Source organism: Ambystoma mexicanum, chromosome 7q (genome assembly GCF_040938575.1).
Source record: "Ambystoma mexicanum isolate Mex_15411 chromosome 7q, UKY_AmexF1_1, whole genome shotgun sequence".
Classification (NCBI taxonomy): Eukaryota; Metazoa; Chordata; class Amphibia; order Caudata; family Ambystomatidae; genus Ambystoma; species Ambystoma mexicanum.
In genome coordinates this window covers 302,504,146-302,518,863 of record NC_090941.1, presented here as the reverse complement: position 1 = coordinate 302,518,863, position 14,718 = coordinate 302,504,146, and the positions used below count along the sequence as shown (strand labels likewise).

Here is a 14,718-nt window from a genome sequence, read left to right as displayed (position 1 = left end):
AAATGAAAGGGCGAGAAGGGAAGCCCGGCAGGAGCGAGGTGTTCTGGAGCTGAATGGATACATTGGATGCGAGATACATAGCTGCAAGAACTGTTACACATACAAGGGATACGAGTAACAGTGTTACAATACGCAGACTGGGACACCAAACGCACAAAGCGCACTAATCCGAGACTTCACACTGCCACTGCGAACCATTCAGGGGTCAGGAATGAAGCAGTGTGTACAAAACTAAAGTGGGTACACGCAGAGCACAGACCGAGCTCCCTGAGAGAAAATACTGGGAAACCCAGTATTAACGAAATGGATGTCTCCATTCACACGAGACACTGAGGGATATTAATACAGCAGGGTATAACCGCGGCTGTGACAGGGACATGTGCATAAGAAGCACTGAACAATACTTGTTTTCACAGGCGGCGGTGTTACAGATACCCGTGTATGATGCCCAGTGGAGCCTAGGCAGACTAACTCAAATGGACCCCGAGTTGTGCTGACACCACCAGGTGCTGAGAAGACGTTACACACTATCGATGCAGGCCGGCCCTGGAGGACAGAAAGGCCTGGGCACCTTCGATTGGCTCCAGCCGACCAGAGTCATTGTGAGTATAACATGCCGCGGACGAGTGCCGGAGTCGATAGAAGACACGCAGATATAAACGCACCAATGGGAGAGCAAGATCACGGGCAGATTGGCAGCAGAAATCCGCTCGCATTCTGGGAGAAAACAGCCCCAGGGGAGCAGGGACTAACTTGAACTGTTCCAAGAAAAAACTGCAACGTTTTAACACTTTTGTGACTGCCATTGGCAGCCCAGCCCAGGCGTAGGCAGTAAGCCTAAAAGAGCACACGCATAGCAGGCTGCGACCCCCCCACTCCTCCTGCGCTGAGCCGGCACAGCCTTCATTGGGAGGGGATGAGTAACTGAGCAATCAGTAGGTGAGGACCAACAGTGGGGAAGCTCGAATGATACAAAGTAGCTGTGCGCATACAGAAGGCCTGAGAGGTCTTGTCCAGAGCACCGGGAAGCGACACACGGTGTAATCCACACGGACCAAAAAGTATGAGTGGTGAGAAGGACTTGCGTTGCCGCAGTGCCACTTGAATAGTAAATGCAATTGAAAGATTGAAAGTGCGGCCTTCGATGCAAGGACGGATCTCGTCTGGCAATAGACCAGAGCAACAAAGGGCGTGAACGGCAGCCTCTCCATGGTAACAGCTGCGGCCTAGCAACTACATGAGACTCTGGGACCAAACCCCTTGGACAATATTGAGTGTATGGTAACAGTTACTGTAACATTTCTTACAGTAACCAACACAGAACGCACCGATTGGGCCTTCTGAAACATCGAAATTGACGTAAGCATGAAATGCCAACAACTACCACAGGCTGCGGATACTGAGCAAGCGCCTGGCACAGGCAGATCAGCCATGCAGGTTGCGACAATATTAAATGCCCGCCGAGTGCCACGGTCATGAGACTGCTAACAAATAGTTTACTACACCGCTTGTAACGGAAGAGAGGACAGTAGGGCTGGCAGACGCAACAATGGCATTGAAGCCCAACAAGACCAAAGATAAGGTAATCAATAGACGCATTTGCCAAGTTAGCGCAATCGATGGATGGCGCGAAAACAAAAGGGAAGGAAACACAAGAGGAGGCGGCCCCCGAGCGAAACGACCAGCAGATCCTAGAAGCCATTGCAGAGCTAAAGACAACATTGGAACTTAAAATTGACGCTATCAGCATTGATGTGAAACTCTTGCAACAGGAGGTCAGGGTGTTGACAGAACACACAAGTGTGCAGGAGAAAGAAGTGAAGGCTAATGCAAGCAGTTGCAACAAAACCTCCAAGGAGGTCTCCATACTGCAACAGCAGGTGCGGAATCTGGTGAACAGAGTAGAAGAGGCGGAAGGACAGGCCAGCAGAAATAATGTATGCATTGTTGGGCTTCCGGAAGGCGAAGAAGGCTCAAACCTGACAAACCTTATCGAAACCTTGTTGTTGCAAGAAATAGGAGCTGAGTCACTCACTCAGGGTTTCACGACCGATTATTGCCAAGATACTGAACTATAAAGATAGGGAAAGAATCGTAGAACACTTTCGTAAAGGAGGAACGATAAGCAGAGCATCAGCGACCATCATGGCGTACCCGGATTATACATTCTTGGTGCAAAAACAGAGGATGAACTATGTGTCGGTCAAGAGGAGGTTACGCGCAGCAAATCTTAAATACATGTTGCTATAGCCGGCGAAGATTAAGGTCCTACACAAAGATCCAGCTGTTTTTGTGAGACCCCAGGTGATGTGATAAATTGGATGGACATGTTGAATCTTCCGTCGGAGAAGGACAACCAGACGAGAAGCAGAAGTGATAAGTGAACCAGCATTGCTTGCATAATGTACATCTGAACCGTGAAGCAGTCATAGAATAATGATCAGACAATGTCATCCGGATTAGAAAATTGAACAGTAATTTTATTGTTAGCTAAATGCAGGCAACACCCATGCCGCCATGCCCTAGACGGCACCAGGAATCGCATTATCACCCTCAGTAGAGAAGATTAGGTAGGGTACTAATAGTCCAGTAGCCTCCCGCTGCACTCCGAACACCGGCAGTAGAGTCGGAATAGGAGCGAGTTGTGGGGATGCCCGAGCTTCAAATCCAAAGCTCGGCAAGTGTGGGGCATAGTTGGGGGAGGGGTGGGGAAGGGAGTTGGGACAGTTAACAGGAAGTTGGCCTACAGACACGCACAGCGGAGAGTGGGTGGAGGCGACAAATGGAGTGTGTGAGCGGAACGGCTTATAGAAGAAGATGGGTGAATTGAAGATAGCAACCTGGAATGTTAGGGTCTTAATGGTTATATCAAATGGAACAGAGCAATGACATATTTGAGACGCCAAAAAATTGATATAGCCCTCCTGCAGGAAACACATCTGACCAAGCGAGACGACACCTTGGCACGGAAATGGGGTGGGGTGATTTTAGGTTCCACATACTCGGCATATGCCAGGGGGGTGCTGATTTGGATGGCACTGATGGTTCTGTTCAAGGTCCTCCAGGACTACTTAGATGCGGATGGCAGGACAGTCATACTACAGGGGAGGGTGTAAAATAGAGAAATATGCGTGATTAACACATATGCCCCAAATCATGACACAGCTGCATATTTCTGATACTTGTATACCAAGATAGGCCCATACAGAGATGGGACGCTAATATGGGGAGGAGATTTTAATTGCACGCTAGACCCGGTAACAGTTAGGTCGGATGGTAAATGTACTCATCCATCCTCTGCAGCGAAAGCCTTAAACACATTGCTGCATGCATTCAAGTTGGAAGACGTATGGAGGACAATGCATAGGGAAGACCGGGTATATTCCCACTATACCACTCATACGAATCTCTACACAAGGCTAGATTATGTGTTTGCAGGAGGAGAACTACTGGGGGAATTTATAAGAGCTGAATAAAAAGCAAGGGTCCTCTCAGACCATGCACCTTTGGTGGTCACGTGGCAGGCTCTCACCCCCCCCCCCCCCAGAGCCAGGATTACATCATGGAGACTCAGGGCGGAGGCACTCAGAGATACAGGGTTCCGGGAACATTGAAGAGGGGAGGTGAAGGAATATTTTCAGCATAACAAGGGTAGTGCGAGTTCATCGTGTACACTAAGGGAGGCCTTTAAAGTAGTAGTAAGAGGAGCAGCCATATTGAAGTCAAAGTGCATATAGGATGTGATTTTACGAGATTTGCAGGAGGTGGAGGGCAGGTTCGAGGCTATAGCGTAGGCAGGGCAAAGGTCCCTAGAAGAAGCACAAGAGGTGGCCTGCCTACAACAAGACTGTCGGAGGCATTGGGATAGGTTAGGTAATTTAAGTTACAGAAGGTACTTTGAGAGACAGCATCCAGAAGGGGACAAGCCAGGGCGATTGCTGGCCTGGCTCTACAATAGCGAGAACAAACGGGAGACAGTTAAGAGCAGTGGTGGGAATGGATGGAGAGTGGTGCAAAACACAAGAAGGAGTAAATAAATGTTTTTATGAATATTATAAGCAATTGTATGAGGAAACCTCAGAGTGCGATATGGCAGAGATACAGGAAGCACTGTCGGAGATTAGCCTGCCCAAGCGAAGTGTAGAAGATCAAGATAGGCTAGAAGTCCCCATTACAGTAGATGAACTAGAACATGTGTTCAAAGAACTACTGACAGGCAAGGCAAATTCTATAAAGAATACAAGACCGAAATCCTGGTTCCAGTGCTAGAAATGCTTAACGAATCCTTGGAAACAGGCAGACTGCCTGGATCCTTACAGGAGTTGTTGATTGACCCCTTCTGAAACTGAATAAGTCACACACAGACTGTGGGTCGTATAGGCCCCTGTCATTACTGAATCAAGATGGGAAGATACTCACGGCTTAGACCGATCATAGCCAAGCTTATACACTCGGACCAGACAGGATATGTCCCGCAAAGAAATATCACCATTAATTTGCGCAGATTGCACCACGTAATAGATTATACCCAAGGAGACACACGATAATGTGTGGTAGCATCACTAGATGCAATTAAGGTGGTCAATTCGGTTAGATGGCCATGGCTAATGTCGGTGTTAGAAAGATTTGGTATTGGACCAACATATATTAAGTGGGTGCATCTGTTGTACAATGAACCCGTGGCTAGGTTCAAGAAGGGCAGTCATATCAGAACAATGGCAGCTAAGTAAGGGTACAAGAAAGGGGTGGCTGTGGTGTCCGATGCTCTTAATCTTGGCTTTAGAGCCACTGGCGGTTTACCTGAGAGACGAGTACGGTAAAGCAGGAATAGACACATAGGGGGGAAGGCATCTCATTGTACGCAGATGATATGCTTCTTTACTTGCAATATCCCGAGACGAATCTACAATATGTTCTAGATGTGATGGAGCGATACGCTGCTTTGTCAGGCATAACTATTAATCCACAGAAGTCGAGGCAGTTTCCACTTGGGGGATATATCAGAAAGACAGAGCGCATGCTGCCGGTGTTGCCAATTAAATGGAAATTGAACACATTCCATTATTTGGGAGTGGACATTTATCATGACCCTCAGACAGAACATACCCGGAACACAGTGAGAGCAATGAACGGAATAGAAAACTCCATGTCCTTTTGGGCTAGATTACCATTGTCTATGATGGGTCGGGCAGCAGTGCTGAAGATAGTGGTGCTCCCGAGACTCCTTCACTTTATCACAAATGTCCTGTTCGCGATACCGAGGTCGTTCAATAAACTACATAGCATATGTAGAAACTTCCTATGGCATAACTCAAGGTGCAGAGCAGCGCTTTGGAAGGGAATAGTTTCTTACCTGTAACTCCATTTCTCCAGCATTGGTATCTTTCATGGATTCACATGCTTAGAATATTCCCCGTCGTCAGACTGGGACCCTCGGTACACATATATAGCCTTTTCCTATAGGAAAACTTCCGACACTTTTGTGTCCTATCTATGTCCTTTTAGGACCTGCCTACGCATGCTCTGTAGGCCCTCCCAGTATAAGAGGCCCGCCCCCGCGGCTCCCCTTCAGATTTCGGCCCCTCCAAAGTAGGAAGGGTTAAACTTATCAAGCAAATACATTGCATTCCGGGGAGGCTGGCGGGCGCATGTGAATCCATGAAAGATACCAATGCTGGAGAAATGGAGTTACAGGTAAGAAACTATTCCCTTCTCCAGCATTGGATCTTTCATGGATTCACATGCTTAGAATAGATTGTATAGCAGTAACATCTGAAAATGGCGGTGAGAATGTAATGTAATATACCCTCACCATAATACACAATGCATATGTACAGCAGGAATAAGTTTACTCATATAACCTTACCCACATAAAGTATACCGTCATCAAAAGGTAGAAAAAACAGACTCTGCACAGCGTGGAGCTTACCTTACTGAAACAGATGGCGCAGGACTGCTCTTCCCATCTGCACCTCGTCCGCATGCTGCCTGGCAAGGCAGTAGTGGCGGGTAAAGGTATGGGGCACTGACCATGCCGCGGCCTGGCATATGTCTGTTAGCGGAATTCCTGCCCATAATGCTGCTGAGGAGGACGTTGATCTTGTAGAATGGGCTCTAGGATGCCCTTGCAGCGGCCTTCCGGCCTTGGAGTGGCAAAACGCAATCGTCGATGAGACCCATCGAGCCAATCCTTGTTTAGAGATTGCTTTTCCCCTCGTCGACGGACCATATGCGATGAACAGTTGTCGAGTAGACCTGAGTTCCTGTGTACGATGTAGGTAAAATTTCAGAGCCCTCTTAACGTCCAAGGTATGAAGAGCTTTTTCTGCTGCCGATGATGGGGGTCGCGAAGAAAGTAGGGAGAACAATGGACGAGTGTTTGTGATACACTGTCGGAACTTTTGGGACGAACGTAGGATTAGTTGCCAGGACCACCTTTTGTCCTTAAAGAATCTTAAGTATGGCGGGTCTACGACCAGCGCTTGCAGTTCCGAGATTCTCCTAGCTGATGTGATAGCAATTAAGAATGCCAACTTCCACGATATGAATTTCATGTCCGACGTGACCATAGGCTCAAAGGGCGGTTTCATTAAGCCTGCCAACACTGTGTTGAGACTCCAGGTTGGAGGGGAAACGTTTTACCGGGGGAAAAGTTCAAAATAAACCCCTCATGAAGTGTTTCACAAGTCTGTCGCTGAAAAGAGGAGACGACTGTCTCTCCCTCGTGAACCTCGAGATGGCCGCCAGGTGCACCTTTATGGATGTGAAGGATAAACCCCTCTCCGCCAAGAGAAGCAGGTAAGGTAGAACTTGTTCCGGCGTCACCGTCAACGGTTGTAGGCCTTGCTGTCCTCGACACCATTCACAGAACCTCTGCCATTTATAGGTGTAAGATTTGTTGGTAGAAGGGGCTCGAGCCGCCTGCAGATTTTTTTGACAATCCCCCGAAACGTCTAAAGCACCGAACTCCGAAAAGTCAGGAGCCAGGCTGCAATGTTGAGACTGTCCGGGTCGTGATGCCACACCGTGCCTTTGTCCCGGGATAGTAGGTTCGGGACTCTCGGAAACGCTATTGGATGTTCCAGCGACAGGTGAAGCAGGTCGGAGAACCACGGTTGCCGCGGCCAGTACGGTGCCACTAGAATTACCCGGCAACTGTATCTGCGTATCCACTGTACTGTCCTCCGTATGAGGGGGCATGGAGGAAAAGCATAAAGGAACATGTCCGTCCGTGGGAAGGAGAATGCCTCCCCCATGGAACCCTCCTGAGGCCATCTGCTTGCGAATTGCTCGCATTTCTTGTTGTCCTTGGTTGCGAAAGCGTCCAGAGGGGGGTGACCCCATTTCTCGAACACTTTCATCAGCTGAACTGTGTCCATTTCCCATTCGTGTATCTGGGCCATCCTTCTGCTGAGGGAATCTGCTTGCGAATTCCTCACTCCCGGGAGATGGTGAGCCACGATGGAAATCTTGTGCTTTAATGCCCAATGCCATGTTTTCTGGGCCTCTATGGAAAGAGTTCTTGATTGCGTCGCTCCTTGTTTTCTCAAATAAAACATGGCCGTCGTATTGTCGGTCAGTACTCGTACTCGCGATCCCTTGATGTGTGGTAGGAATGCCTTCAAGGCCCATCGTACTGCTCTGAGCTCTAACACGTTTATGTGTAGGAGTGACTCCGTTGGAGACCAGCAACCTTGCGTTTGAAGAGTACCCATGTGAGCTCCCCATCCGGTTAGGGACGCACCCGTGACTATGGTTCGCTGAAACTCCGGTTCCTGTAGGGGTACACCGTTGTTCAGATTGTGGAAACTCTGCCACCACTGAAGGGTCCGAAGCAGCTTGTCGTCGTCGATGGTTATCTTGTCTGACCACGATCCTTGGGCCTGTGTCCATCGGTCCGCAAGGAATTCCTGGACTGGCCTCATGAATAGGCGACAGTTTGCCACCAGATGGATGCAGGATGCCATGGCTCCTAGGACCGAAACGTATTTCCTCACCGAGAGCCTGGTGGTTTGTCGTAGTTGGCTCGCCAACTGATTGAGTTTTGAGGTTCTGTCGAGAGAAGGCTTCACTAGCCCTAACTGGGTCTCGAACTGTGCCCCCAGGAACACCAACGTTCTCGATGGCCGCAGAGAGGATTTTTCGAAGTTTATGGCAAATCCCAGCTGTTGTAGAAGCTGCATGGTGGATTGCAAACTTGTGTTGGTCGGCGCTGGGGAGGATCCCCTTACCAGCCAGTCGTCGAGGTATGGGTATACGTGGTGGCCTTGCTTCCATAGCCAGGCCGCTACTGGGGCCAGGCATTTCGTGAACGTTCTGGGCTGGGGGAGGTCTTGTGCCCAAAGGGAAGAACCGTGAACTGGTAGTGAGTCCGCCCCATTACAAATCTCAGGAATTTCCTGCATTTCCGACACATTGGAATATGGAAGTACGTGTCCTGTAAATCCAGGGAGGCTAGAAAATCCCCTTCTTGAACGGCGCGGATCACTTCTTGCAGCGTGAGCATTTTGAATTTCAGGCTCTTTAAAGACTTGTTGAGATCGCGTAAGTCTAAAATGGGACGCCATTTGCCGTTCTGCTTTTTTACGACAAAGTATCTTGAGTAGACTCCTTGACCTTTCTGTGATGTTGGAACTAATTCTATCACGCCCTTTGCTAACATGAGTGTTACCTCTTGTTGCAGTATCCTCAGATGGGAATGAGCGGTGAACGCAGGTGGAATGTGCGGAGGGCTGTGCTTGAATTGTACAGAGTGCCCGTTCCTTATAGTGTCCAGCACCCATTGATCCGTCGTTATTCGTTCCCATTCGTCAACATATGCTGATACTCTTCCCCCCAGAACGGTGTGTTGTCCGTCATTGCTGATCTTTATTTTGCTTGTCTCTCGATGATGACGGATAGGATGGTCTCTTCCTGGATGTCTGGAAGTTCCGGCGTCGGTTTGCAGTTTGGGAAGCACGCCTGTATCCCTGGGAGGGGTAAACCGACCTACCAAAGGATCTGTCTCCAGACGCAGAGAATCTGGAATTACCTGCAGCCCCTCTAAAGGGACGAAAAGACTTGTAGCTTCGGCCACTCTGGAGGGCACCCAATGAACGTGCCGTGTCTGAGTCCTCTTTCATTCCCTTTAGGGCCTCGTCTACCTTCTCTCCGAATAGAAGGTCTCCCTCAAAGGGCATATCTAATACTTTGTATTGTACCTCTGGTCTGAAGTAGGTACACTTAAGCCATGACTGTCGTCGTAATACGACCCCATTATTGACTTGCTTGAAGCCTGACTCAGCGAGGTCAACCGCGATGTTTATTGCGTGATTGGAGGCTTCCTCACCCTCTCGGACAAGTAACATTGCTGCCTTCCTATGCTCTTCCGGAAGATGATCCAGCAACGGCGCTAGCCTGTGCCACATTCCTCTGTCGTATCTGGCTACAATAGCCAGAGAGTTTGCGGCCTTTACTGTGGTTGCTCCCACGGATAGCACTTCTTTGCCAAAGTCATCCTGGCGTCTTGCTTCGTTTTCAGGCGGAGTCGTGCACTTGTGCTGGGCCTTCGCCTTCCTCGCTGCTGCCGCCGACACCACCGATTCTGGCATTGGTTGGGAGGATAAACACTTGGGGGTAGACTCTGGAGCCTTAAACTTTTTCTCAAGGCGTCCTTTCACTGCCGGCTCCGAAAAGGGGTGACGCATTGTCTGCAACCCCTCCTTCCACACATGGCCTAGTATTGGTATTGAGAACACAGACCTCCTTCTCTTACCCATGTGGTTGAACAAAGAACAGTCCTTTTTCTGTTCTTCCTGGGACAAACCAAATTCCTTACACGCCTTCTCCATCATAGAATGGAATGATGCAATGTCGTCCGGAGGGGACAGGTGAGCTGGGCTTCTTGGGGTTTCTAACTCCACCTCTGACTCCCAGGTTGGATCCCTGGAGGGGGATGATGAGATATCAGACATGGCTCCCCTGTCAGACTCCGAATCTGGCAGCTCACCTTCCTCTTGGGGTGCCAGTGCTGAGATTGGCGTGCGTAAGTGCGTTGGTGGACGGGACGGGCCCGGCTCGTCGACAGGTGACTGTGGCAGGTTTACCTGAGGTAGTCTCTGGTCCAACGACTGTACCAAAGACTGAAGCGTGGACAGAATTTCCAACGACAAAACAGATTGTGGATTGAGAAGAGGGGCAGATACCGGTATACCAGATCCCCTCGTCGACGACTTGTCAACCACTCGTAGCCTGAGGTCTGCCGGGCCAGCTATTCTCCCGCTCTCGTCCTCCCCCCGAGGAAAGCGACACAGCCTGTTCTTGCAGTAAAGTATCCGGGGGGATCGAATCAAACACTTAAGGCCTCCAGGCTTCCTGTAGAACCCCTGTTGACGAGGCCACCGTCGCAGTCGTTGTCGGTGGGACGGTGGATACCACATGCGTCAGTGGCAGGGTGGAGGCTGATGACTGGACCGCCGTCGACGACAGTGACTTAGCAGGTGGTTTAGGCGGTCCCGCCTTTTCCACACTTGGCCTGCCTTCACTCGACTCTCGACTCGTGGTCGATCTATGGTGATCGCCCGAGGAGGATTTCGGCCTTTCCTTGTCATGCTTTTTTGATGAAAATGACGATTTCTTCGATGAGGATTCTCTAGCTGAATGACTCCGAGATGACTCTTTTTCCGTCGGTCGAGATTTCTTCGCTGGTGGTTCCGACGAGGCAGCGCGGTGTGATGTTTTCGCCGATTGTGTGGAGCCTACCTCCAAAGGGGGGTATGCCCCCGCTCCATCATTCAGCCATGCCACCAGCCGTCGATTTCGGTCTTTGAGGGTCTTTTGAGAAAACCCTTTGCATATGTCGCAGTTATCAGCCGAATGATGAGGGTGGAGACAGTATATACAATCCATATGTCCGTCCCCCTCGTAAACTTTTTTCAAGCCGCACGTCGCGCACGGACGGAACAGCATTTTCCTGACATGGAGGAAAAATTTCCTCGAACTCCAACTCCAGGTACACAACCTTGTACAAAATAGTAAGACGACGCGAGGAGATCCCACTACTTTGGAGACGGTTGAAATCTGAAGGGGAGCCGTGGGGGCGGGCCTCATACTGGGACGGCCTACGGAGCATGCATAGGCGGGTCCTAAAAGGACGTAGATAGGACACAAAAGGGTCGGAAGTTTTCCTATAGGAAAAGGCTATATATGTGTACCGAGGGTCCCAGTCTGACGACAGGGAATATTTCTAAGCATGTGAATCCATGAAAGATCCAATGCTGGAGAAGCTTCAAAACTCTTATGAACTAGGGGGATACAACTACCCAACTTTGAAGTATATTTTGTGGCTAGCCAGTTGCAATTTGTGGCTTAATGGCTATCTGATTAACAAACTCATGAGTCGAGACTGTTACAAAGAACAAGAACCCATTTATTTTTTAACAAAGTTATATGAATAACCGACCCTCGCATAACCCGTGCGCCCAGGCTGATGGGATTGGGGTGTGTAATGTGGCGTAGAGCCTGCAAGATGATGGGGAATATCACACCATATTCCCCACAGATTCCACTGGTGGCACTAGAAGGGATGAGTGATCAACTGCGGTTGAATGTGCGGAAATACTGGGAACCTAAAGGGGTGGCTACAATGGCCGATCTGATAGAGGAGGGGTTGCTTAAAGGGTTTGAAGCATTGATGAAGGAGACTGGGGTGTACCCAAGGCAACACCTTACATATTCCTGCTTACTGAGGAATATACGGAGGAGATGGCCCGAGACCGAAGTGCCATGGCAGCCAGATGAGACGACAGACATTTTATGAGGTGTCAGAAGGTGGGCATGAAGTCTTGCGGATATATGAGTTGTTAATGTCCAAGGTGAGGAAGGAGTTTGGACATACAAGACAACAATGGGAGGCGGACTTTAAAGAACCAATGTCAGACCCGGTGTGGAATAGATCTACGGTGTACCACAAAAAGGTGTCCAGGAACGCAAGGCTCCAACAGATCCAATTATATATAACCCATAGGGCATAATTGACCCCGAATAGAATAGCGAAAGTTAGCCAAACAGCATTACAATCGTGGCCGAAATGTGGGGAGGTGGAGGCAGACCTGGTACATATGTTCTGGGCCTGCATAAAGATTGATAGATTCTGGGAAGAGGTGGCTCAAACACTAGCAAAGGTGGCTATCACCCTGGAAATCTGATCCCCCTCTGGCTTGTGTAAAGAAACGCACCGGTGGTGGGGCGTCTGTACTCCTGCTGTCTATATGGCAAAGGAGAGGCACAAAGGACCCCAGCCAAGATTCTCTATAGGGTAGCTATGGTCGCGCAATCGAGGAATAGCTTCTCAGGAGGTGATGCAGGCTGGGTCTTAAGTACAGTGTGGTCTCCAAGCACCCACAAAGGAATGTCTACACACTGTATTAGTTAAAACACAGTCTTTATATAAATAAGGTGCAAGGTTATATACACAATCACGATAACACACTTTGTGCTCCGACAATTCTAAAATGGTAAATATATACAGTTGTAGGTGGTAACACGATTACTCTGATTCCATTAAAATGCATCAACTGTACTCTGTTCAAATAGCATACGAATCAACACAGTAAAAACAATATCAACCATAGATTTGGCGGAAGATAAGTTGGTTAGACAATTGGCAGAATACTGGCCCCATTACCTATACAGTTCTGTGTGAGGATCCCCCCCACCTGGGCAACCTGTAAATAAAGATGCACTACAAGCCCAGTCAATATATTGTCTATTAGAGTCTTATCTTCTTCTATAGTTCTGTAACCCAAATGTACCTTGTGTTGTAGAGTTCTTTGTTGGGGAATCGACGGGACCTTCTTGGGTGCGCTCCCTTTCAAGCAGGAGCCACGGGCAGTCGAACTTCCGAGATGAAGAAAAGGTGAACGTTGTCGTTGAGGCAGCAGCTTCAGTCCTTGCGGTGCTCATTGACGAGTGAGCGAAAATGTCCTGCAACAGGGGAGGCGTGCGATGCACCTCGGCGACGATGGTTAGTTGCTGCAAAGAGTTAGTGAAGAACGTTGGGCCAGCAAGGGATGTCGAGTCATCAGCAAACGGGACCACAGCTGGCTTCAGTAGCTTAGCGGCATCTGGGGTCTTCGGGTGGCGGGAAACCCACCGGCGGATTCACCTCGGTCATTGGCAGCCTTTACTTTCTACGGCAGTACGAAAGCAGTCGACAAGCGTGAACAAGGTAGTCCTTGCATCAAATGTTCTTAGGCAAAGGAGCAACGAAACGCAGATTAGCAATGGGATGGAAAGCGCAGACAAGGCATCTGGGTCCAGGTATGGCGGAGGGACCTGCTGTAATGAGCGAATGCAGAAACAGTGGTGTGGCAAGAAGCAGTTGGCAGGAACTTGGACCAAGAGGGGGCGGGGGTGGAAGCCTGGAGACAGTTGATTGTGGAGCTGGCTACATCTACATTAGATAACAGGGAATCGGAACACAGTCCTGCACAGGAGGGTGCAGACATCAGAGTGGGTGGTGGAAAGTAAGCAAGAGATTGTAGAACTGTCTGGCGCAATGTAGGACGGGTTGGGGAGAGGGGGCCGGGGGGAGTTGGGGAATAAAATAGACAAGATTTGCAATGTGATGTAAGGTAACGCATAATGTAATGTCTGTAAGTTATTGTAGTGTAAAACAAAATAAAACATGGTTTAAAAAAAAAACAACAAAAAGAATTTAAAGGTTCAGCACTTTGAAAGAACTTTGAAAGTCCTTCTTTTGCCAAACATTGCATGGCCTAGTGCCCTTAGAGTGACAAGAACCAATAGAACTCTTTGCAAGTGGTTAGGAGTCTAAAGTAGGCTGAACAGCTGCTGGCAAAGCCAGCAGACAGTCCAAGTGTTTTAAAGTTGAAGAACAACCCAGTGACCAATTTACTTTCCTCCGGTAATGCTATTTCTGATGGCTCTTCCTCCTACGCATTCCTCATCTTAGATATACTCTTCCTATGTTAGCAGGTGTCAGGAACCTATGATAGTGTGGGGTACCGTGCGGCTCAGGCTTCAAGGATCTTTGGCGCTAGCGGTCGTCTAGTACAGACATTACATTGCCATCTGTTCAAATAACCAGCACCATGCCCCATGACCACAGTTACTCGTTTTTCCCCGTGCTCAGCCGCATTGGGGATCATGAACCATACGGGACTTCCTACAGCGTTTAAAGAGAAAGCAATAGGGGCGGGGGGCTCCCCGATTGTGGGCTCTCCCTGGTTGTGGGGTAGTTTGAGAGGGCAATAAGGAATGTGTGGGAGGAACATCCATCAGAAAGAACATTCCCGGAAGTCATTTGTTCTTTTAATGGATTGTGTCCTCCAACGGATTCCTCATCTTATATAGACTCCCACAGCAGTACCAAAATGCAGGCGGAGCGAGCTCCGCTGGTGATAAACGAAAACGTGCTGCAGGACGGCCTTACCAAAGCAGCCATCCCGACAGGTTGTCCAGGCAGTAATGTTTCACAAAAGTGTGGACAGGAGCCCTCATGGCCACTTGACATATGTCTTTACTTTACTTTATTGAACTTATAATGCGCAGCAATGGACCCAGAGACATGATGGCGAATACACACATGGAACATGAACGGGGGGCAACCAGAGAGTAGAAGGGGCAACACGCTTTTTTACTTTTTCTTGAAAGGCTCTAGTTTTGTTTCCAGCCTAAGATCCAACGGCATGCTGTTCCAAGCCGCCGGTGCCGCTA

At 49.1% G+C, this 14,718-nt stretch overlaps 1 protein-coding gene across 12 annotated transcripts in view; it reads right to left on the bottom strand.

Moving 5' to 3' along the window:
* MYCBP2 (MYC binding protein 2) overlaps nucleotides 1-14,718 on the bottom strand; it is a 3,160,061-nt gene that overhangs the window by 1,403,947 nt on the left and 1,741,396 nt on the right. The gene's annotated exons all lie outside the window — the stretch shown is intronic.